Source organism: Labeo rohita, chromosome 14 (genome assembly GCF_022985175.1).
Source record: "Labeo rohita strain BAU-BD-2019 chromosome 14, IGBB_LRoh.1.0, whole genome shotgun sequence".
NCBI lineage: Eukaryota > Metazoa > Chordata > Actinopteri > Cypriniformes > Cyprinidae > Labeo > Labeo rohita.
Genome location: NC_066882.1, coordinates 8,333,474 through 8,354,712, shown reverse-complemented (window position 1 = coordinate 8,354,712; position 21,239 = coordinate 8,333,474). Strand labels below are relative to the sequence as shown.

The window sequence follows — 21,239 nt, the reverse complement described above, 5'->3', positions numbered from 1 at the left end:
AATGATTGATTTTTCGTTTATGCCAAAAATCATTAGGATATTAAGTAAAGATCAGGTTCCATTAAGATATTTTGTAAATTTCCTACCGTAAATATATATAAACTTATCTTTTTAATTAGTAATATGCATTGCTAAGAACTTCAATTGGACAACTTTAAAGGTGATTTTCTCAATATTTTTTGCACCCTCAGATTCCAGATTTCCAAATAATTGCATCTTGTATCCCAAATATTGTCCTATCCTAACAAACCATACATCAACAAAAAATCAGATTTATTTAGCTGTATGTACTTATTGTTGTCATATTGTTTTGGAAAAAACTTTTGCTTCTATTGAAGTGAGATACTGGTAAGGTTAGGGGCAGGTTTAGTGGTATGGATAGTTTTAAGGGTCGGTTAAGATGTAAGGGATGGGTCAGCAGTGTAATTATAGATGTAACTACAGAAATTAATTACAGATGTGATTAGGTATTTTTAAAAATATAAGTACAATGTAAAAACATGCATGTACCTAATAAGTGCACTGTAGCAAATAATTTATTTGAATGAAAGTACATAGTAGTTAAGGTCACCTAATATAAACCTAATATAAATTATTGTTAGCATTGAAGTATGTTGGTAACCAAACAGTTTCTAGTAATCACTGACTTCCATAAGGGGAAGGCAATGGATACCAGCAACTGCTTTGTTACCAACATTACCTAATAGAAACAGAAGAAAGAAATTCATACAGGTTTGGAACGACATAAGGGTGAGTAAGTGATGACCGAGTTAGCATTTTTGGCAAAACTATCTCTTTAAGTGACAGCTTATGTAGCTTTTTGTCCAATAGTGTACATGCATATCAAATGTGACCCTCTTGTGGGATCATATTTCAAGCGGAGGGTCCCTGAATTTAAAACTACTGTTAATTTTATCAGCCCTTTTTAATTAAGTCTTAGTCTTAATAGTTGCCAGATTGAAAAATGTAAGCAAAGCACCAGGCAGAAAATGACTCTTTTTAAACAAAGAAGCTCTGATTTGGGGATTTGAAATCTTGTGATCTGGCAACCGCACACATGAAAGGTTTTTCTCAATGAAAATAAAAAGAGATTTTGGTCAAATTTTTAATTTTTAAATACATTATATAGTTAGTGTTTACTGGCCTTATTGCCGTCTCATCATCATCTTGTTTCAGTCATGGGAAAAAAGCTCATCAACAAACATTTTTTTGTTATAGTTTGTTATAGTTTTAAATGCTCGTATTATGGATTTTTGAAAATTACCTTTTATGCAGTGTGTAACACAGCTCTAAGTGAATGAAAACATCCTGCAAAGTTTTAAATCTGAAAGTGCACCGTGTATAAAGTTATTGCCTCTCAAAAGAAAGAGTTGACTCAGAGTCATTTAAATGAATCTTTTTTAAAACAAATCCAAAGCTCTTTCATGTTAAAATTTCTTTATATTTAAAAAATTATTAAAAAATTATTTAAATATTTAAAAAAAAATTATCAGTGGTTTTTTTGGACATTTGAACTTTCATTCTATGGAAAAACTGAACATTTCTGAACATTAAAATATTTTTGGTTTGGTTTGGAATGACATGAAAGTGAGAAATGATGACAGAATTTTCATTTTGGGGTGAATTATTCCTATTAACTATAAGAAACCTAAAGAGTATTCCTATTATTCATTCATTTTCAGTAATAAATGGAAAGCGAGAAGTCTGACTGCTATGATTTAAAGAGCTTTGCAGAAGAGCCTTGATTCAGGTGTTTTGAGTGTGTGAAGAACACAAGCTTCCAAGTTCATCTTGATGGATGTGCTAACCTGACTGCCTGTCCTAAAAGTACGAACCCAGTCCTGATGCAATCAAACTAAGACAGCAAAGCAGCCGTTTGCATTGCAAATGCACCATAAAAATCCTATTTGAGGAGAACCAACCAACTTTGTCGGCCTGCAGTTGTAAAGCAATGTCAGACTCAAGTTTCCCTGACCATGAGAAACAGCCCCAAACGCACCCATCCATGGCATCCCCCCTACTCCTCACTGCCTGCTGCTCCCTGGGGGGATCACCACCTCCTGACCTCCTCTACTAAAGGGTCAAAGAGAATTTAACACAAGGCTCCCACATTCCTCCAAGGTGATAATTGCTGTTGCTCTCTACAGGGGGCCATCAGGCAGTGGGTAAACAGGAGGAGCTTAAAAAACTCACCTACTCCCCTCCCCTCACACAGCATCTCGCGGATGACACACATGAATTATGGCATCAGCCGACACTGTGTCGACAGCGACACCAGCGCAGCTTATGTTTTTTACAGCCCTCGCAAGTGTGCAGCTGTTAGCCTCAGTGTAAACAGCAGACCCACTTCACACCTTCAGTCAGACGTCTCCGAGCACCTCCTATGCTAATAAGATTTATTGAAAATTTCAAACTGAGCCCATAATAAAACAAAACATCATGGCGGCTTAATTAGCCCTCTTCATCATCTATACCCCCCACTCTGTTGTCCCTTAAGGAGAAGGCCTTGGAGGGAACTGATGGATGGACCGTGTCAGGGATGAGACCTCCCTCATTAATCCAGGACTGAAGCACTGCTCCTCTCCTGCGGATGTGAGCTGGGATAATGTGCAGCTAAGATCCAAAATTAACTTTTAGCCACACCTGCCAATAGCAGGTGAATTAGAAAACTTTATTCACTGCAGATATTTTTGACCGGCCATGAAAGTGTGTATGTGTGTATTATTATCACTCTAAAAAAGTAGTGTCATCCATATAAAAATGGGATTAAATAAAGATGTGCAAATTTGTGATACAAGAGTCACTCAAGATGAGCTAATCTCTGGGAAACATTTCATATGCAAGGAATATCACAAATATGTTTCACAACTGTTTCTGCAGAAAGATAATCAATTATAATAAAAATTTCAAAATTAATTTGAATAGTTTAATTTGAATATTTCACTCACATAAACTTCACATTACTCTGAGCACCAATTTAAAAAACTGCAAGTAGGGATGCAGTGATATTAAAATTCTGGCTGCCTAATAAGCAGATTTTTATTATGTTATTGTCTCTTATTATATATATATATATAGAGAGAGAGAGAGAGAGAGAGATACACACATTTTGTGTGTGTGTGTGTGTGTGTGTAAATGAACTAAAAATAAAACACCAAAATAAAAATATATTTTTAAATGCTAAGTGAAATCTTAACAACACTATGTTGTACAGTATACATTTTTAAAGTACAGTATAGAAATTGGATGTTTATTTTGGGATTTGCTGAAGATTACTGATGTATTATCAGTGTTTTTAAACTTTAAGTGAATTTTAAATGAGAGGGACACTAATCAAAATGTAAAAATAGGCAAAATGGGAATTTTTTTTTTTGTATTATTTAATTCATTAGTTAACGCCAATCAGTGGAAGCCCGTTTCCACCACTGAGTAAAAATAAAAAAAGCTAATTGTGACTTTTTATCTCACAACTGCAAGTTTACATCTCGCAATTCTGACTTTTTTTCTCAGAACTGCATGATACAAACCTTTTTCTCAGAATTGCACGTTTATATTTCACAATAAAAGTCAGAACTGCGAAATACAAGCTCACAATTCTGACTTTTTTTCAATTGTGAGTTGATATCTCACAATCCTGACTTTATAACATGCAATTGTGAGTTATTAAGTCAGAAATGTGAAATATAAACTCTAGGGCTGCCCCCCTAATAGTCGACTAAACGTTGTTCGACCAAAATTTTATTAGTCACTTAGTCGCAGAAAAAAAAATCCTCAGGAAGTGGTGAAGTCACGCAGTCTGTGACGAACAAATCGTTAACGGCTGGTCTGTGTGGTAATATAGTACATCGGGCAGGACATCCAAACGCTCACCTATCATTCATTGACTTCAAATATGGCTTTTCATCTGAAAGATGAAAGATGAAATCTAATCATTAGAGCTCAATCTAATATTAACCTAGAAAAGTGTGCGCTGTTAAAGTGTCTGTGTGGAGTATGGAAGTTGAATAGTAGTGCACTTATTGCATGACAGATGGAGGCACCGGTGCGGTCACTTGCTCTTAAAATACTCCATCATGGGTCATACAGATAAAATACATCTTTCAAATCTGTAAAGACTCTACGTTTATTTGTGTACCCTCACAATAACAACGAAACGTTGTGCTTTTGTAAAAAGCGCTTTCTGCCGTCTCAGTCTCTGTGTATTTGAGCATGTAACAAGTTCACAGAATCAAGACTGTGTGCATACTTGCCTTATAGACATGAAAAATATATCAACAGAGTGAAATATCTACTAGGCAATTAAAGGCTCATTATTATGATTTATATGGTTTATTAATAAATGTGCAACTAATAGTCATCCAGAAAAATCTTTTGTCGAGGGCAGCACTAATAAATTTGCAATTATGAGAACATATCAGTCTTTTTTTCCTAGTTAGAATTGGATTTGTATCTCACAATTCTGAGAAAAAAAAAAAACAGAACTGTGATATATACAATCAGAACTGCAAGAAATAAAGTCAGAATTGCAAGATAAAAACTGCAACAACTTAAATGACTATGACCAACAGCCATAGTCAAATAGTTCTCAAACCTTCATTAAAAGTTAATTATTTAGACAAAATTATTTACATGTGAATATGAATCCAATTAATTTTTACTAATTACAACACCTGATTCAACTCATCTGTTTGTTACTGTATTAAATAGGGAGACAACTAAAACATTCTACGAAGTGGGTTCCAAGGACTGTAGTCTGGAAGCACTGACTTAGGATGACATTTAAGATCAGCTTTCTCAACACAATCTCAAGTGACACATGAAAACTATAAGACTTCCTGGAATCAGTTGTACTGCATAACTATTATAAAACATCCTGAGAACCAGTATCCAACAATCCCTCCAGTACAGCATCCAACGTCCCATAAACGGTTATAGACAGCACAATCTGGTTAAGAACAGCCTGCCTTTGGTGTTTGGTTAAGGCTATTACTTTTAAGGGGAAAGGAAGACATTTTCTTGTCTGCTCGACATTTCCTGGCCTGTGCCCACATGTGGTTTCCCCGAGCCACACAGTGAGGCTTTGGGGGTAATAAAAGCAGAGGTGGTGATTAAGGAGCAGGAATAATGGCCTCCACAAAACCTGGAATGCGTTTAACTGCCACGCCAACCCGGGAATCATTCAGGGCCCTGCTCCATTAATATCTGGCATTATTCAGCTTTTCCAGGGCAGATGCATTTTTGACTTATTAAGCTCTGCAAAATACGGTCATTAGCTTAGCGGTTGTACAAAACCCTAACAGGGCATAAAAACAAAGAGAAGTACATCATTCCTGGAACCATATAGGACATTATCAATGTGCTATTTTACTCAACCCAATCTCATTAGAAAACTTAACTCTTTTACATTGTGGAAAACTGGTTGGGAATTCACAGGATTTAAATGTACATATGAAAGTCCACCTTTAACTTCAACCCAAAACTAACCATCAATAAGGCATAAGCAGATCATACAAAAATGAAATGAATTCATACAAATTCTTCATCAGTTCACCAAAACGTGAAATAGTGTCCATTAAGGCAGGACAAGCAATTCACAGGTTGTCTAGGGCCTACTAATTTTTGTCAAGCCGTGCTTCCGTTATGCTTTGCTAACCTGCCTACTGATTTAACCTTGTTAAATTTTGTGAGTCCTCTATAAATCCTGGATTAGGGAGGACAAATGTCACAGAGACTCTCACTCAAAGACATCCTCCATATGACTGTGTGCTCAGCACACCCAAACCCCATCACTTTCCTCATTACATGCACTTCATGGCTCCTTAAGGCTCTGGGTTTTATCTGGGATTTCACATTTCTGCTCTCGCACTTGATATCCCCGACCCAGTAACTTGCAATCAGGACCTGGTGCAGGGCTCTAGAGCTGCAGAGTGGCACCTTGATTTCTGCAAAGTACCAATGGTACAGTTAAGCCCTGATAATTACAGGTCAAAAAATACACTCCTGGCCTCCACCCACAGAACACACTGACCTGAGCTAATGGTTAGAGTGTGGGAGCAACGACAGGGGTTTGCATTTTATCTGCTTGTTCAGTTGTTCTACAATGTGCCAGGGTAAGAGGGTCCGTGTGTGTGCAACGGCCTGTGCTTTTGTATGTCTGTTGAGTATGTGTCTAATTGAGAGGTAAGCAAAAAAAAAGTTTTGTGCCTTCAGAAAGTTTCCAATAAATATCCTGTTCTTAATTTTAAACACCTGCCCATAAACCTCTGAGGAATGCTGAATAAAACCAAAGCTTTCAGAGAAAGCCTTCTGTCTGGCTCTCACACCAAGACAGCAGGATTTGTAATGGCGGTAACTAAGATTAAGCAGTTCAGGCTGGACCGGCTGTGTAAAAAAACAATGTAAATGGTACATGCTTCACAGTAGGGATGTGCACAAGTAATCGACTATTAGAGTACTTGTCTGCTCTAACGAGTCAACTGGTAAGGCCCTGTCCCAAACGACTCCCTAAGACATTGCGTTTACACTTGGTGAGGCACAAAAATGATGGCTTGTGGGTGCATAGTGAACACAAAAACTAGTGGACATGTATATTAGTGTGCAATTTGGGACAAGGCCTAAAAACACTCTTCAAAATGTTTTATGTATTTTTTTAGTAACTTTGCCTACCTGGCTTCCTGTCATCTCTATACTGTTCTGCCTAAGAAAGGGAAAAGGCCAAAAATATTAAATGTACAAATAAATAAATAATATAGTAATATGCGATTGGTGGAATAATATGGTGGAAAGAAAACTGCAAAACTCTAACATAAGCACAAAGCATTATATATTGTATGAGCATATAACTACATATATAACAAACATAAAAAAGGATTAATAATTTAATAATTAAATTTTTTCACTATAATACATTGATGTATTTAATGCATGTTGTTGTTTTTAATAAAAATAAAAAATATAAATAAATTATACTGTAAGCGCAAATTGCAAGTATATATACACACAAAACATTATATATATCCACATTATATATTGCATTAGCATATGACATAAAAAGAAGAATAATTTAATTTAATCATTTAAAAATAATTTTATTATAATACATTGATGCATTTAATGCATGTTGTTGTTTTTTAATAAAAATAAAAAAATCGAAATAAATTAAATTGTAAGCTTAATTTGCAAGTATATACACACACAAAATATATATGCACATTATATATTGCATTAGCATATGACATAAAAAACATTAATAATTTAATACATTAAAAATAATTTCATAACAATATATTGATGCATTTAATATATGCATGTTGTTTTTTCAAAAAAACAAAAAAATTGTGCAGGGCAATGGTTAATCGCGATTAATCGCATCCAAAATAAAAGTTTTTGTTTATATAATATATGCGTGTGTACTGTTATTATGTGTATGTATATGTATATATATATATATATAAAACGACACATACATACAGCAGCGATTAATCGTGAATAAACACAACCAAAATAAAGGTTTTTGTTTGCATAGAATGTGTATACTGTGTATATTTATTATGTATATATAAATACACACACATACAATACATATTTTGAAAAAATACATTATTATTGATATAATTTATATTGTATAAAAATATATTTATTATATAAACAACATATTTTTCTTAAATATAGCCATGCTTGTGTGTGTACTTATATATACATAATAAATATACACAGTACACACACATACATTAAACTTTTATTTTGGAAGTGATTAGTCATGATTCATTGTCGCACAGTACTAAAATAATATATTGATGCATTTAATATATGCATGTCATTGTTTTTTATAAGAATAAAAAATAATAATAATAACATAAAAAATATAAATAAATTGTATTGTAAGTATAAATTGTAAGTATATATACAAACACAAAACATATATATACATATATATATATATATGATGTTTTGTGTTTGTGTTTTATATATATATATATATATATATAGTATGTATATAGCAAAGTGTGTAAATACATAAACACACATGTACATACATTATATATATACATACACACACACACACAAAGAATAAAGAAAAGAATTTTATGTACACATGTTGTCAGCACCTAAACAAGAGTAAAAAATACGATAACAGCGTCAATCATGCTTTCTTTGTGTCCACCCTCCACATTCAATCACAAAACACACAGCAGACCTTGTGCACAGCAAAATAGGGCAGGAAAAGGGTCTTGAACTTGCTTTCAATTTTGACCCCCAGGAGGGGGGTGAGGGGTAACCTAGGGGCCGGAGACGGTTCTACTAGACTGCAGCTCTGGTTTCGATTGCCCAAACTCCTGACGCCTTCCGCTGCTGCACCTGTCAGCCGTCAATAGACCCCCTGCCCGCACCCTTTCAGCATGGTGAATATATGGCCATGCTGAATGCCCCCACCCAGCTAATTACTGAGACCTCAAAGGCCGGGATTTGCTGCACACACCACTATGACACCAAACCAGCCTGCTCTGACCTATGCATCTTATATACACCCTCGCACACACGTGCACGCGAACGCACTTACACATGTGGGTCGCTCGTGAGGAGCGCGGCTGATGGAAGCACTATTGCGTGGCAGGAGATTAACAGGGCTGTCTACACGCAAGCATGAATAATACAGTTATCACTCCAGACAGGCAACACAGACAGCAGGTTTAAACTGCGGCTCAGCACTGAAGCCCTGGCAGGACACTGCATAAATACACACTCTCTGCAAGAGATGACGTGCATGAAGCATCTGTAAAAAATAAATCAAGATTACGGTAGAGTGGGGCTAGTTGTCACAGTTGTCAAATATACTATACTGTCAAACTGAGTTTCATTACACTAATGTGTTTTCTTTGGCAGTACGTTTAGATGGTGGATTCAATTACTCAATACAATTTTTGAGTGTGTTTCTGAATTGGATTCTCCAAACAAAAATTGTAATATCCTATTTTTGAGGAAAGAGTCAACTTTTTAATAATAGTTAAAGTCATGATGAAACGGAACAAATTCTTCCGTATTGTGACTTACAGCCGAGTGTAATGCTTACTGAAAAAGAAAAAATAAATGTAGGGTGGGGACCTTGTTCTATCCATCAGTTGTTTGGATTTTGAGATGTGGGTGTTGGGCTCACAATTGGAGGCAGATGAACCATAGCTTGCAGGGATGGGTTCAAGAGGACTACATGATTGGTCCAGCACACGTCACCAGACAGAAATCTCATTTTCACTGCAAGATCAAGTTATGACATTTTGATTTACAATTACGAAGGCAAAAATAAAACATATGCACAGATCAATCAATCACAAGACCTAGAACACGCAGGAAAATAAAAGTATTTAGTGAATATTTTTAAACATTTAAATAACTGGGTCAAGTTGTCACATTTTTGTATAATACCTATAAATTACAATTTATGTTAGTCAAAAACAATAGTTTGATATTTTTAGTATGCTACCTGTAAATATACACTACCAGTCAAAAGTTTTTGAACAGTAAGATTTTTAATATTTGTAAAATGTCTCTTCTGCTCACCAAGCCTGCATTTATTTGATCCAAAGTACACCAAAAACAGTAATATTTTGAAATATTTTTACTATTTAAAATAACTGTTTTCTATTTGAATATATTTTAAAATGTAATTTATTTCTGTGATCAAAGCTGCATTTTCAGCATCATTACTCCAGTCTTCAGTGTCACATGATCCTTCAGAAATCATTCTTATATGCTGATTTGCTGTTTAAGAAACATTTTTTATCATCAATAATTATTATCACCATTTAAAACCGCTGACTAAATTTTTTTCAGGATTCTTCAATGAACAGAAATATCCAAAAATCAGCATTTATCTGAAATAAAAAGCTATTATAAACACTATACACTATACCATTTAAAAGAATGGTATATTGGGTCCAATAAATGCAGGTTTGGTGAGCAGAAGAGACTTCTTTTAAAAAAAATAAAAACATTAAAAATGATACTGTTACAAAACTTTTAACTGGTAGTATATATATGTATACACACACTCACACACACACCTCCAAATGGATTCTAATGTGTAACACAACAATAGAAATTAAGTTTGCATAAAGAAACTTGGTGCCCAATAAAGTGAACCCGTTCGTAATGTGGCACAAAGCATCGCCTATTATCCTCATGCATGCAATCATGCATGCAGCATGATGTAAAAGTGTGTACAGCAGTGGGACAAAATTATCAAAGGCACGCTCCAGATCGACGTGTAATCCCAACAACAACAAAAAACACATGACCACATACGCCTTGGCACCTGATTCGCTCTCGTCACAGTGATGCAGGAGCTCAAACATGGATGCGCCTCATTAACACTTCATAGCGCGAATCGTTGCAGGTGCACCTTCGCATTATCTCGCTACATAAAGTGGGTTCACAATAAAATGTGCCGTACACAATCATACTCATATATAACGACGCTTCCATCAGCTGTCAACACTCCAGCTTTCACTGTCTGTGATGTTTGTCTCCTCTCTCTGCCCCAGACAGCTGCACCTGCGACACCCTACCGGCTTCTGAACTAACACAATTCCCCAACATGAACGCATATATTTAGTTGAAGACAATGTTAAAGGACTACACATGCCCAGACTAGAGAGTGCGACATGTAATCTGTGCCCCGTGTGCAAACTGACATTGCTGCGTACCGGCGTCTCAGAGAAAGTGTGTCGTCTGCGCTGAACTTGCAGAGGATGAAAGTGATGGTTGAGATGCGCTCACTCAGCTCAGGTCCTCAAGCATCCACCTCCCAAAACTATAGAAACCTGTTTCGAAGCATCCAAAACAGAGGGGTTTCAGGGCGTCCCACACTCACCGTCCACCCTGCGACATATTTTTAGTTTTGACCCGTTGATGTCATTTCCTGTATGAGTACCACATACCTTGAGTCGCCTCAAAACCACTAATTGGGAGCAATTTTTCCGCTCGCTTGACCGCACTGGTCTATAGGGTCAAGCGAGCGGTTGTTACAAAGAAATTCGTAAACAAATCTGTCGGGTTTAGTGTTTTGGGAAATTTAAAGTGATATTCAACATCCTGCTTCGCACGTCCGCCGACTGCGGCGCATTTTTACCTTTATATAATCACAGAGTGACTCAGCCGCACACCTTTAAGGAGTCAAATGCGTTTGCAGGAAATGTTTTGTGTAAGTGGTCTTTATCAAACTTTTCAAAAGGCCCTTCTTAAATGTTCTTCGAAAAAGCCTGTTGACAAAAACATGGTGGAATGTCAATCTGTAGCCTACAAAATCCAATAGATAGGCTGCGTAAGCGAGACCGAGGAGTATTACCAATTTTATTTAAACGCCTGAAAAGTGACTTCTGTTGTTTTTGGTATTTCGATATGTTTATTTATTTTTTATGTACTCTCTGTTTTAAACTTTGACGTTTTATTGCCATAAAAATGAGAGTAGCAGTGCAAATTAATGTCAGTTACACAGGGCTGTTAAACAATGTTTGTTAAAAGAAAGTAATTATTATGCACCCCCATTTCATTTCAGACATTTACTTAAAAATGATAAACATATAAGAAATATATTATGAAAATAACAATAATTCACTTAATTGAATGAAACACATTAATTAACTTTTTAATTTAATTTTTTATTTAAATATTTATTCATTTTTTTATATGTGACCCTGGACCAGTCATAAGGGTCCATTTTTTGAAATTAAGATTTTCACAACATCTGAAAGCTGAATAAATAAACTTTCTGTTGATGTATGGTTTGTCACCATAGGACAATATTTGGCAGAGATACAACTATTTGAAAATCTGGAATCTGCAAGTGCACAAAAAATCAAAATATTGAGAAAATCACCTTTAAAGTTGTCCAAATTAAGTTTTTAGCAATGCATATTACTGAGCAAAAATTAAGTTTTTATATATTTATGGTAGAAAATGTACAAAATATCTTTATGGAAAATTACCTTAATATCCTAATGATTTTTGGCATAAAAGAAAAATCGAAAATTTTATACAATGTATTGTTGGCTATTGATACAAATATACCCATGCTACTTATGACTGGTTTTGTGGTCAAGGGTCACATATGTATGAAGACTTATACTGTCAACTTGTACTGTACTGTTTGGCTGTTATCACTGTTAGTGATTTGGTTAAAATGATTGAGAGAGTTGCATTTTCCTGATCTTCTCTACATTTAGTGTTGATCAATGACTATGTGCAAAGTTATTAAGGTCATGTGTTGATCAGGCATTTTGATTTTGCATCACTGTTTTCGTTGACGTTGGCCTTGCTTAACTTCTTGCCTATACCTCTCCTTTCCAAATGAAAAGAAATACTAAAGATTTGCTATCCCTGACTAATGCTCCTTCCACTGCTGGATGAGTGAAAGAGGGGCCCAGTCCTTTTTTTTTTTTCTTTAAGGTGAAAGGATTCAGAGTTTAAAACCGGACCCCTGCAAGGCGCTCTCTTCTTGTCTTTTTACCTCTTAACCTGTAGACTCTGCAGCCTATCTCTGATCTATGGAGCTGCTCTCCCAGAGCCAACATGCCATGATAGATGGTCATTGGCCTGCACATACAGCCCAATATTTCAATTTCCTGCCTAGGCTGAGGCATTTCAGAGTTTGAATGGAGTTCATAGGCACAGTGTGGTTCCTGCCGCTGCCCCCGACACCCGCAGCGAAGACCCCCAGACCCAAACATAGCACCGAGCACATTCCAAAGGCTCAGCAAAAGCAACCTGGCTCTCAATGGTAATGGAGTGGGCTACTGCTAACACCTAATACGGTTCAAATAAACCTACACTACCAGTCAAAAGTGTTGGGACATTTACTTGTGTATTTTTAGCTATTTTTCATGATTTATAATAGTAGCAAAGTTATTAAAAAAATATGAAGCGGCAAATTATTTTATATTTTATTGTCATTTTAATTTTAATTTAAAGTCACCTCACTTTTTTCTACATTGTCTAAGCTGATTCTTAAATAAATAAACAATTTATTTATTTAATTATTTTAATTTATTAACTTATACAGTTCACATGTTTAAACTTGTGGGCTCCTTTTCCTTAAATAAATACATGATTTATTTATTTGTGACCACAAAACCAGTCATAGGGGTCAATTTTTTGAAATAGAGATTTATACATCATCTGAAAACTGAGTAAATAAGCTTTCCATTGATGTATGGTTTGTTATGGTAGAGCAATAATTTTCCTGAGATACAACTATTTGAAAATTTGGAATCTGAGGGTGCAAAAAAATCAAAATATTTAGAAAATCACCTTTAAATTTGTCAAAATGAAGTTCTAAGCAATGCATTTTACTAATCAAAAATTAAGTTTTGATATATTTACGGTAGGAAATGTACAAAATATCTTCATGGAACATGATCTTTATTTAAGATCTTAATGATTTTTGGCATAAAAGAAAACATACAATGTATTGTTGGCTATTGCTACAAAGATACCCATGTTACTTATGAATGGTTTTGTGGTACAGGGTCACATTTTAGTTTTATAACCAAATTTATTTTAAACATTTAAGCCTAAGCCTTTAGTTGATTTTTTAAGATAATAGGAACAAATCCTGTCATATTTTACTGAATTAAAAAAAAAAAAAAAAAGAAAGAAAGAAAGCACAGACACCTGTCATTTTATCCTTTTGGGATGTTATTATTTTGCCTCAGATTTGCCTCAGAATATGGCACCTAATATTATCTAATTCTGTTTATTTTCTCTTTTTAGCTGAATTCGCTCTGTATAAAGATATAAAGAGTTAGAAATTGTAAAAGTTGTTTATAATTTAAAACCAGTCACTCAGTATATTCGATAATACATCAAATCCATGGCATGCTTATAAAACAATTTTTTGCTCATCTATACTTATTTAGCATAACATCTATATTTGATACTTTAAGTCACCGTTTATGATGATGCACCTTTCTTAATCTATAGGATTAAGAATTTAATCACACAATTTACATTGAAGTGATAATGCAGTAAGCAGTCTGGCAGTAGTGCAACCGTGCTAACTCAACGAAAACTGCAAAAGATCAAAGGGACGCTCTTACGTGTGAGTGAGAGAGTGACACATTAGGCAACAAAGTTGAAAGAGAATCCCCTGCACAAAAGAGCGATACGCAGCGTTGCTTTTCAAGGAAGCAATGCTTCACTCTGGAATCTTTTCCCTTCAGTATAGCGCTCTCTCCCAAAGCACATATGGCAAACATTCAGAGAGAAAGAGAAGAGAAAGACAAAAATACATGCAAGAATGAAGGCATAGCTCACACTGTGATATGTGTCTCATTCTGACATTGTTATCTGGGTCAGTTATATTTATGAGTATCATGGTGTTTTAGGGAAACGTGATTATGTATGTTCATTTTAGGTGACAAAGGAAAGCTGATATCCGGTTTCTGCGTGCATGGTGGGGGGAGTGTTCATGTTTGCATGAAGAGAAATTCTGTACATGCTACAAAGTGACTGGATGTGTGTAGTCTATCCCTCCAACTATGGATTTTACATGGAGCGCTGTGATTGGACGTGGCTCATAGCAAGCAGTGCACTCTAGTGGCATGAGAGGACACAAACACATAGTCACAAAGCTTATCCTCTACACATTATCACTGTTAAACATCAATAAATGTTGTAAAATAAAAACTGTAGACCTAAGACTGTACATGTGCAATTGAGGTACAATGTCTTAATCCCATCTACGATTACAATCGCTCGACACATTCACACAATGGCTTGCTGCAGGCTAGTGCACATTCATTTCATTATTCTAGTACTGATATGGTGCATAATTGTGCTGTAATCTCATGTCTAAAAATAGCACTTATCCTCACGCGCCCCCCATATATGGGACATCGTGCCTCTGTGATCAAAACAGAGGGTTTGTGAGCCCTCTAACCTTCAGATAACCCCGCCCCCTTCCCCTCATCCAAACCAAATTTCACTAACAGCAACTTCAAAGTCAATAGGCTTCCAGCTATCAGTTCAGATTCGACAGCAACCAAAAAAACGGCTAGAAGGCTGTATGGGTTGATGCTGTATCTTGGTAGTATCTTAAATGGCATTATTGGTTCCATGAAGAACCTTTAAGATCCACAGAACCTTTCCATTGCACAAAAGATTCTACACTCTTTAAAAAAAAAGGCTTTGTTGGTACTGATGGTTCCATGAATCTTTACCATCCACAAAACCTTTCCACTGCACTTCAAATTCTACACTCTTAAAAATAAAGATTCTGTCATGCCAATAGCCTTGTGGTTTGTGCGCCAACATATAGCACACCTGTGCTCGTGGCGACGCGAGTCGACCCTGAATCCCGTCTCAGGGTCATTTGCCAATCCCAATCCCCTCTCTCTGCCCAGTACTCTCCTGTAATCTCTCTCCTGTCCTGTCCATTAAAGGCCAAAAACGCCCAAAAATATAACTTAAAAAAAAAAAAAGATTCTTTGTTGTCATTGATGGTTCCTTGAAAAACCTTTAATGTCCACAAAAAAAAAAAAAAAAAAAAAAAATCCAATGCACCAAAGATTCTACACTATTAAAATTAATAGTGATCATTACAAATTAATTAAGATCATTACAATGTTCTTCTTGGGAAAAAAATGTGCTTTTCAAGAACTGTTCACTCAAAGGTTCTTTGGGGAACCAAAAAAAATGTTTTTTTTTCAATGGCATCACTGCGAAAACCCTTTTTTGGAACCTTTATTTTTAAGAGGTTCTTTAGATCATTCAAATGTTCTTCACACACTCTTAAAAATAAAGGAGGTTTCTATGCAATGTCCCAAAGTACCTTTCAGTGAACCATTAAAAGAACATTTTTTTCTTAACGTGAAGAACATTTAATAATTTAACGAACCTTTTTTTTCCACTACAAAGAAACTTTTATGCACTGAAAAATTTTAATGGATGTTAAAGGCTCTTTATGGAACCATAGATGCTAATAAAGAACCTTTATTTTTAAGAAAAAAGTGTTTTTTTAAAAACAGTTTACTGAAAGGTTTTTGGGAAACCCAAAATGGTTCTTTATTGGCATGACTGCAAAAAAAAAAAAAAAAAAAAAAAAAAAACTTTTGAAACCTTTATTTTCAGGAGTGTAGTGGAGAAATCATCTTCACACACCCTTAAAAATAAAGGAGGCTTCTATGTGATTCCACACAAGAACCATTTTAGGTTCCCCAAAGAGCTTTTCAGTGAGCAGTTCCTAAAAGATCCAATTTTTTTATTAGTGTGAAGAACATTTAATAATCTAAAGAACCTTTTTTCCACTATAAAGAACGTTTTATGCGTTGAAAAGTTTCCATGGATGTTAAAGATGCTTTATCCTTTATTTTAACGAGTACACTAAGAAAATAGTGGTACTTTTAAGATCTGTTCACTAAAAGGTTCTTTGGGGAACCAAATATGGTTCTTGAATGCCATGACTGCAAAAAAAACCTCTTTTAAAACCTTCATTTTAAAGAGTGTAGTTGAAAAGGTTTCTTCAGATCATTAAAATGTTCTTCACACCCTCTTAAAAATTAAGAAAGTTATATGCAATGCCACAGAAGAACAATTTTGGGTTCCCCAAAGAACTTTTCAGTGAACAGTTCCTAAAATAAACATTTTCTTTCTTAGTGTGAAGAACATTTAATAATTTAAAGAACCTTTCATGCATTAAAAAAGTTTTAATAGATGTTAAAGGCTCTTTATGGAACCATAGATGCCAATACAGAACCTTTAATTCAAAGAGTGCACTAAGAAAAAGTGGTTCTTTTAAGAACTGTACACCGAAGGGTTCTATGGAAAACCAAAAATGGTTCTTGAATGCCATTACTGCAAAAAGAAAAAAAAAACACTTTTGAAACCTTTATTTTTAAAAGTGTAGTGGAAAAAAGTTTCTTCAGATCATTAACGAGGTTTCTATGCAGGTCCATGGAAGAACTATTTTGGGTTCCACAAAGAACCTTTCAGTAAACAAATCATGTTTATTAGTGTGAAGCACATTTAATAATCTAAAGAACCTTTTTTCCACTATAAAGAACTTTTTATGCACTGGAAAGTTTCCATGGATGTTAAAGGTTCTTTATAGAACCATAGATGCCAATAAAGAATTGTATTTTAAAGAGTGCACTAAGACAAAAGTGTTTTTTTTAGAACTGTCTGATCCAAAGTTGTTCTTCTACACTGCAGCAAAAACCCTCTTTTGAAAACTGCTTTTTTAAGAGCATCACCCCCTCCTCTTCCAAATCAGCCAGCTGTCTCCCAAACCAGTCTACCTGCGCCCATCAAAAGCTACTTAAATACTACTAGATGAGTGCCAGATTGAATAACAAGACGAAGATGGGTGGAATGAGCGTGATGGGATGAGGATTGGTTTTAGCTGGACGATGAGGGTTGTGAAAAGAAGGGGGGTTGTTTAGGCTGCAGCGAGCCAGACCCCCTAAAGCAGGGTTTAGCAGAGGCCTACAGGCCCAGGCAGACTCCTTTTAGCTCGCGAAGTAGATTAATAATGAATTAAGGCATAAACCCTCCCCCCACCCTAACATACACATCCCCAAAAAGACATTCACGCATGCTAATGCATTCATTATTTATAATGTGTGTGCACGACTGGGGCAGGATGGCCACATCTGAGCCTATGAGTGACAGAGAGCACGAGAGAGAGATGAAGGGAGCACGATCACCCCCGGATGGGACTCCGAGGCTGGCGACGAGACATCCGCCCATTGTGCAGCATCTCTGGGCTTCTCTGGGTTGGGTTTTGGGGGGAGGGTGGGGGGATGAAGTGGGCAGCCGAGTCGGGGGGAGGGGTGGATTAAACAAATAAATACATGATAAGAAACTGATCATGCTGGGGTAGAAGGGCTAAATGGAGACAAAGAGGCTAAAGGAACAAGCAGGGGGTCAGACAGGGTTAGACTGACCCAGATTTACTGTCTGGACTACTACAGACCTGGTCATTCCATGTTGGTTTTTTATATAGTTGAAGATCACGTTTGCTAATTGGTATTAATTTTATTCAAGTGTACATGTTAAAAAACCCTTAAATGTGATGTACAAAGTTTGTTGATGTCTGTAGAGGAGACTAGGAGCACTTATAGCAGCTATGCTCCCATGCAGAGTATGATAAGGTGATAAGATAAAAGCAGTGGCCAGACTTCCACGCAGCCTTTTGCCATCAATATTCGCATAGATATGGAGAGATCAGGCGTGCAGACTGCCATCATCTACATAGATACCTGTGGATCTCCAAATAACCGGAGACAGCCGGTTTAATCTGACAAAATGTCTTGAAAAATCAGGAGAATCTCCTGGAAGATAAGCATTAAAAGATCTAGAATAAGTGGGTGTTTGTAAAAGTAATGACTGGTGACTTGTCTTCCTGACACCATCTAATTACTTTTTGCAATTAATAATTTGACATCAGTCGCTTATTGGATTTGTAATGCACATAATATTTTGTTTCATGATACATATGCTTATTAATTAACTGATTCAATTGTGTTTGTTCATTAACTCATTATTTCAAAATGATTAAACAGCAAAGTGACAGGGAAAGAACACGTTTATGACAGGTACCGGAAAAACCACAGTCAGCTTTTAATTTACAGTAGCTTAATAATGCAGTTCTCCGAAGTTACCACCTGAGGCCAGACCTCACAAGAGGACACCGACGTTGTGCAAACAGCGCAACATTTGCTTCACACAAGGTGTGCCACTAAAATCTTTTATACCCAATTTTACCACACAGGAAAATCCATAAACTTTGGAAGTGTGTCAAAATAACACAAGAGATTGGATTTTCCACTGCTGAAACACAAAATTGGCCCTCACGTTTTTTAACAAATACAACAACAACCTTATTATGTGTGCGACTACCACAGTCCGCACCATCTTGTTAGCTTATAAACGCTAAGCCTATCTGAAAGTGTGAGAGAGGTGTTTTGTAATCTTCCCTTTCTGCTTAGACTGCTGGACCTGTAATCAAGACCAGAACACGCTGCTCCTCTTTCACACATGTAGTGAGAGTGTTTACAAAATTGCCAGAAACTCTGTGAAAAATGATACCCTGTGTTTTTTTTTTCTTGCTTGTTTTTTTCTTTCTTGTATCTTTTTTTTTCAGTGGATTAATAGTGGAACTGTAGAAGCCATTTTCCACCTTAGATTAAAAAACACAAAATTGTCTGATGAATATTTACAGTTGCATTTTAAGAAAGAAGTCACACTGTGAGTCTCATCTGCAAAAAACAAAGCCACATTTGCAGGATATAGTCACACTGTGAGATATAACGTCATAATTGAATATATAATGAAAAGCAAAGTTGCAATTATGTTAAAAAAAGTCAAGAGTGAGATATGTGAGATATAAAAAAATAAAGTCATTTGCAGGATGCAAATCACACTGTGACAAATAAAGTCATAATTGTCAGATATAAACCTGCATTTAGGAGAAATAGTCACATTTGTAGGTTATAAAGTCATCATTGTAAGATATAAAATTGCAGTTGTGAGAAATGAAGTCAAAATAGTGATATAAAATTACAACTGTGAGAATTAAAGTCAGAAATGTCAGTTATAAAATGGAATTTATGAGAAACAAAGCAACATTTCCAGGTTTTATAGTCAATTATGAGATTAAAAAACAATTATGAGAAATATTGTAAAACTGTGAGTTGTAAAGTCACATTCAGCAGAAACAAAGTCACATTTGCAGGATATAGTTACACTTTGGGTCAGATTTACAAGAAATAAAGTCACATTTGATGGATATGAAGTCATAATTGAGATATAAAGTTGCAGTTGTAAGAAATAAATTCAAAATTGTGATATAAAATTGCAACTGTGAAAATTAAAGTCAGAAATATCATTTATAAAGTCAATTATGAGATTAAAAAAATTATGAGAAATAAAGTTAAAATTGTGAGTTTAGAAAGTCACGTTTAGAAGAAACAAAGTCAAATTAACTGCATATAAAGTCATAATTGTGAGATATAAAGTCATGATTGAATATATAATGAAACATAAAGTTGGATTTATCTGAAATAAAGGACTTTTGAGATATAAAGTCACATTTATGAGGAACAAAGTCCCACTGTGACAAATAAAGTCATAATTGTGAGACATAAAATCACAATTTTGAGAAATAAAGCTAGAATTGTGAGTTATAAAGTTGCATTTAGGAGAAATAGTCACATTTGTAGGTTATAAAGTCATCATTGTAAGATATAAAATCGCAGTTGTGAGAAATAAAGTCAGAATTGTCAGTTATAAAATGGAATTTATATGAAACAAAGCAACATTTCCAAGTTTTAAAGTCAATTATGAGATTAAAAAACAATTGTGTGAAATACTGAGAAATTGTGAGTTATAAAGTTGCATTCAGCAGAAACAAAGTCATAATTGTGATGTAAAATTGCAAATGTGAGAATTAAAGTCGGAATTGTCAATAAAGTGACATTTATGAGAAACAAAGCAATGTTTGCAAGATATAAAGTCAATTATGCGATTAAAAAACATAATATGAGAAACAGAGTTAGAATTGTGAATTATAAAGTCACACTGATGAGAAACACTTATGAGAAAAGTCACATTTGCAGAATATCAAGTCACACCCGAGATATAAAGTAGCAGTAGAATTGTCAGTTAAAAAGTGGCATTTATGAGAAACAAAGCGACATTTGCAGGTTATAAAGTCAATTATGATCTTAAAAAACAGTTAGAAAACTAATATAAAAAAACAGAGTTAGAATTGTGAGTTAAAAAGTCGCTTTTAGGAGCAACAAAGTCACATGTGCTGGATATAAAGTCAAAATTGTGAGAAAAGTCACATTTGCTGGATATAAAGTCATAATTGTGAGGAAAAAATTGCCTTTGTAAGAAATAAAGTCAGAATTGTAAGTGATACAGTCACATTTACGAAAAACAAAGTCAGAATTGTAGTTATAGTCAAAATTGTAGAAGTCGCAATTGCCTTGTTTCACTCTGAGGTGAAAAGAGGCTTCCACAATAAAACACAACACAACAGTGATCATTTATGATATGTACACACATAATTCAGTGGTTGTAATTAATTACAGAATAATCAGTCCTGCAGCTTTGGTTAGGATGAGCGTTAAGCGCTGGTCTCGTGGGCTGCCCACATGAAGGTCAGTACGGACCTCGCAGCTGCAGAAGGTCCAAGCGTCCATGTCTGTGACCTACCACAGGGAGTCTGAACAAAACACTCC

The 21,239-nt window shown here is 35.3% G+C and overlaps 1 long non-coding RNA gene across 3 annotated transcripts in view; it reads right to left on the bottom strand.

Moving 5' to 3' along the window:
* LOC127175986 (uncharacterized) overlaps nucleotides 1-10,896 on the bottom strand; it is a 79,397-nt gene extending 68,501 nt beyond the window's left edge. For all 3 annotated transcript variants that reach the window (XR_007829050.1, XR_007829051.1, XR_007829049.1), the window contains exon 1: nucleotides 10,701-10,896. This is a non-coding gene — a long non-coding RNA (uncharacterized LOC127175986). The remainder of the gene's footprint in view (nucleotides 1-10,700) is intronic.
* Between the last annotated feature and the right edge of the window lie 10,343 nt (nucleotides 10,897-21,239).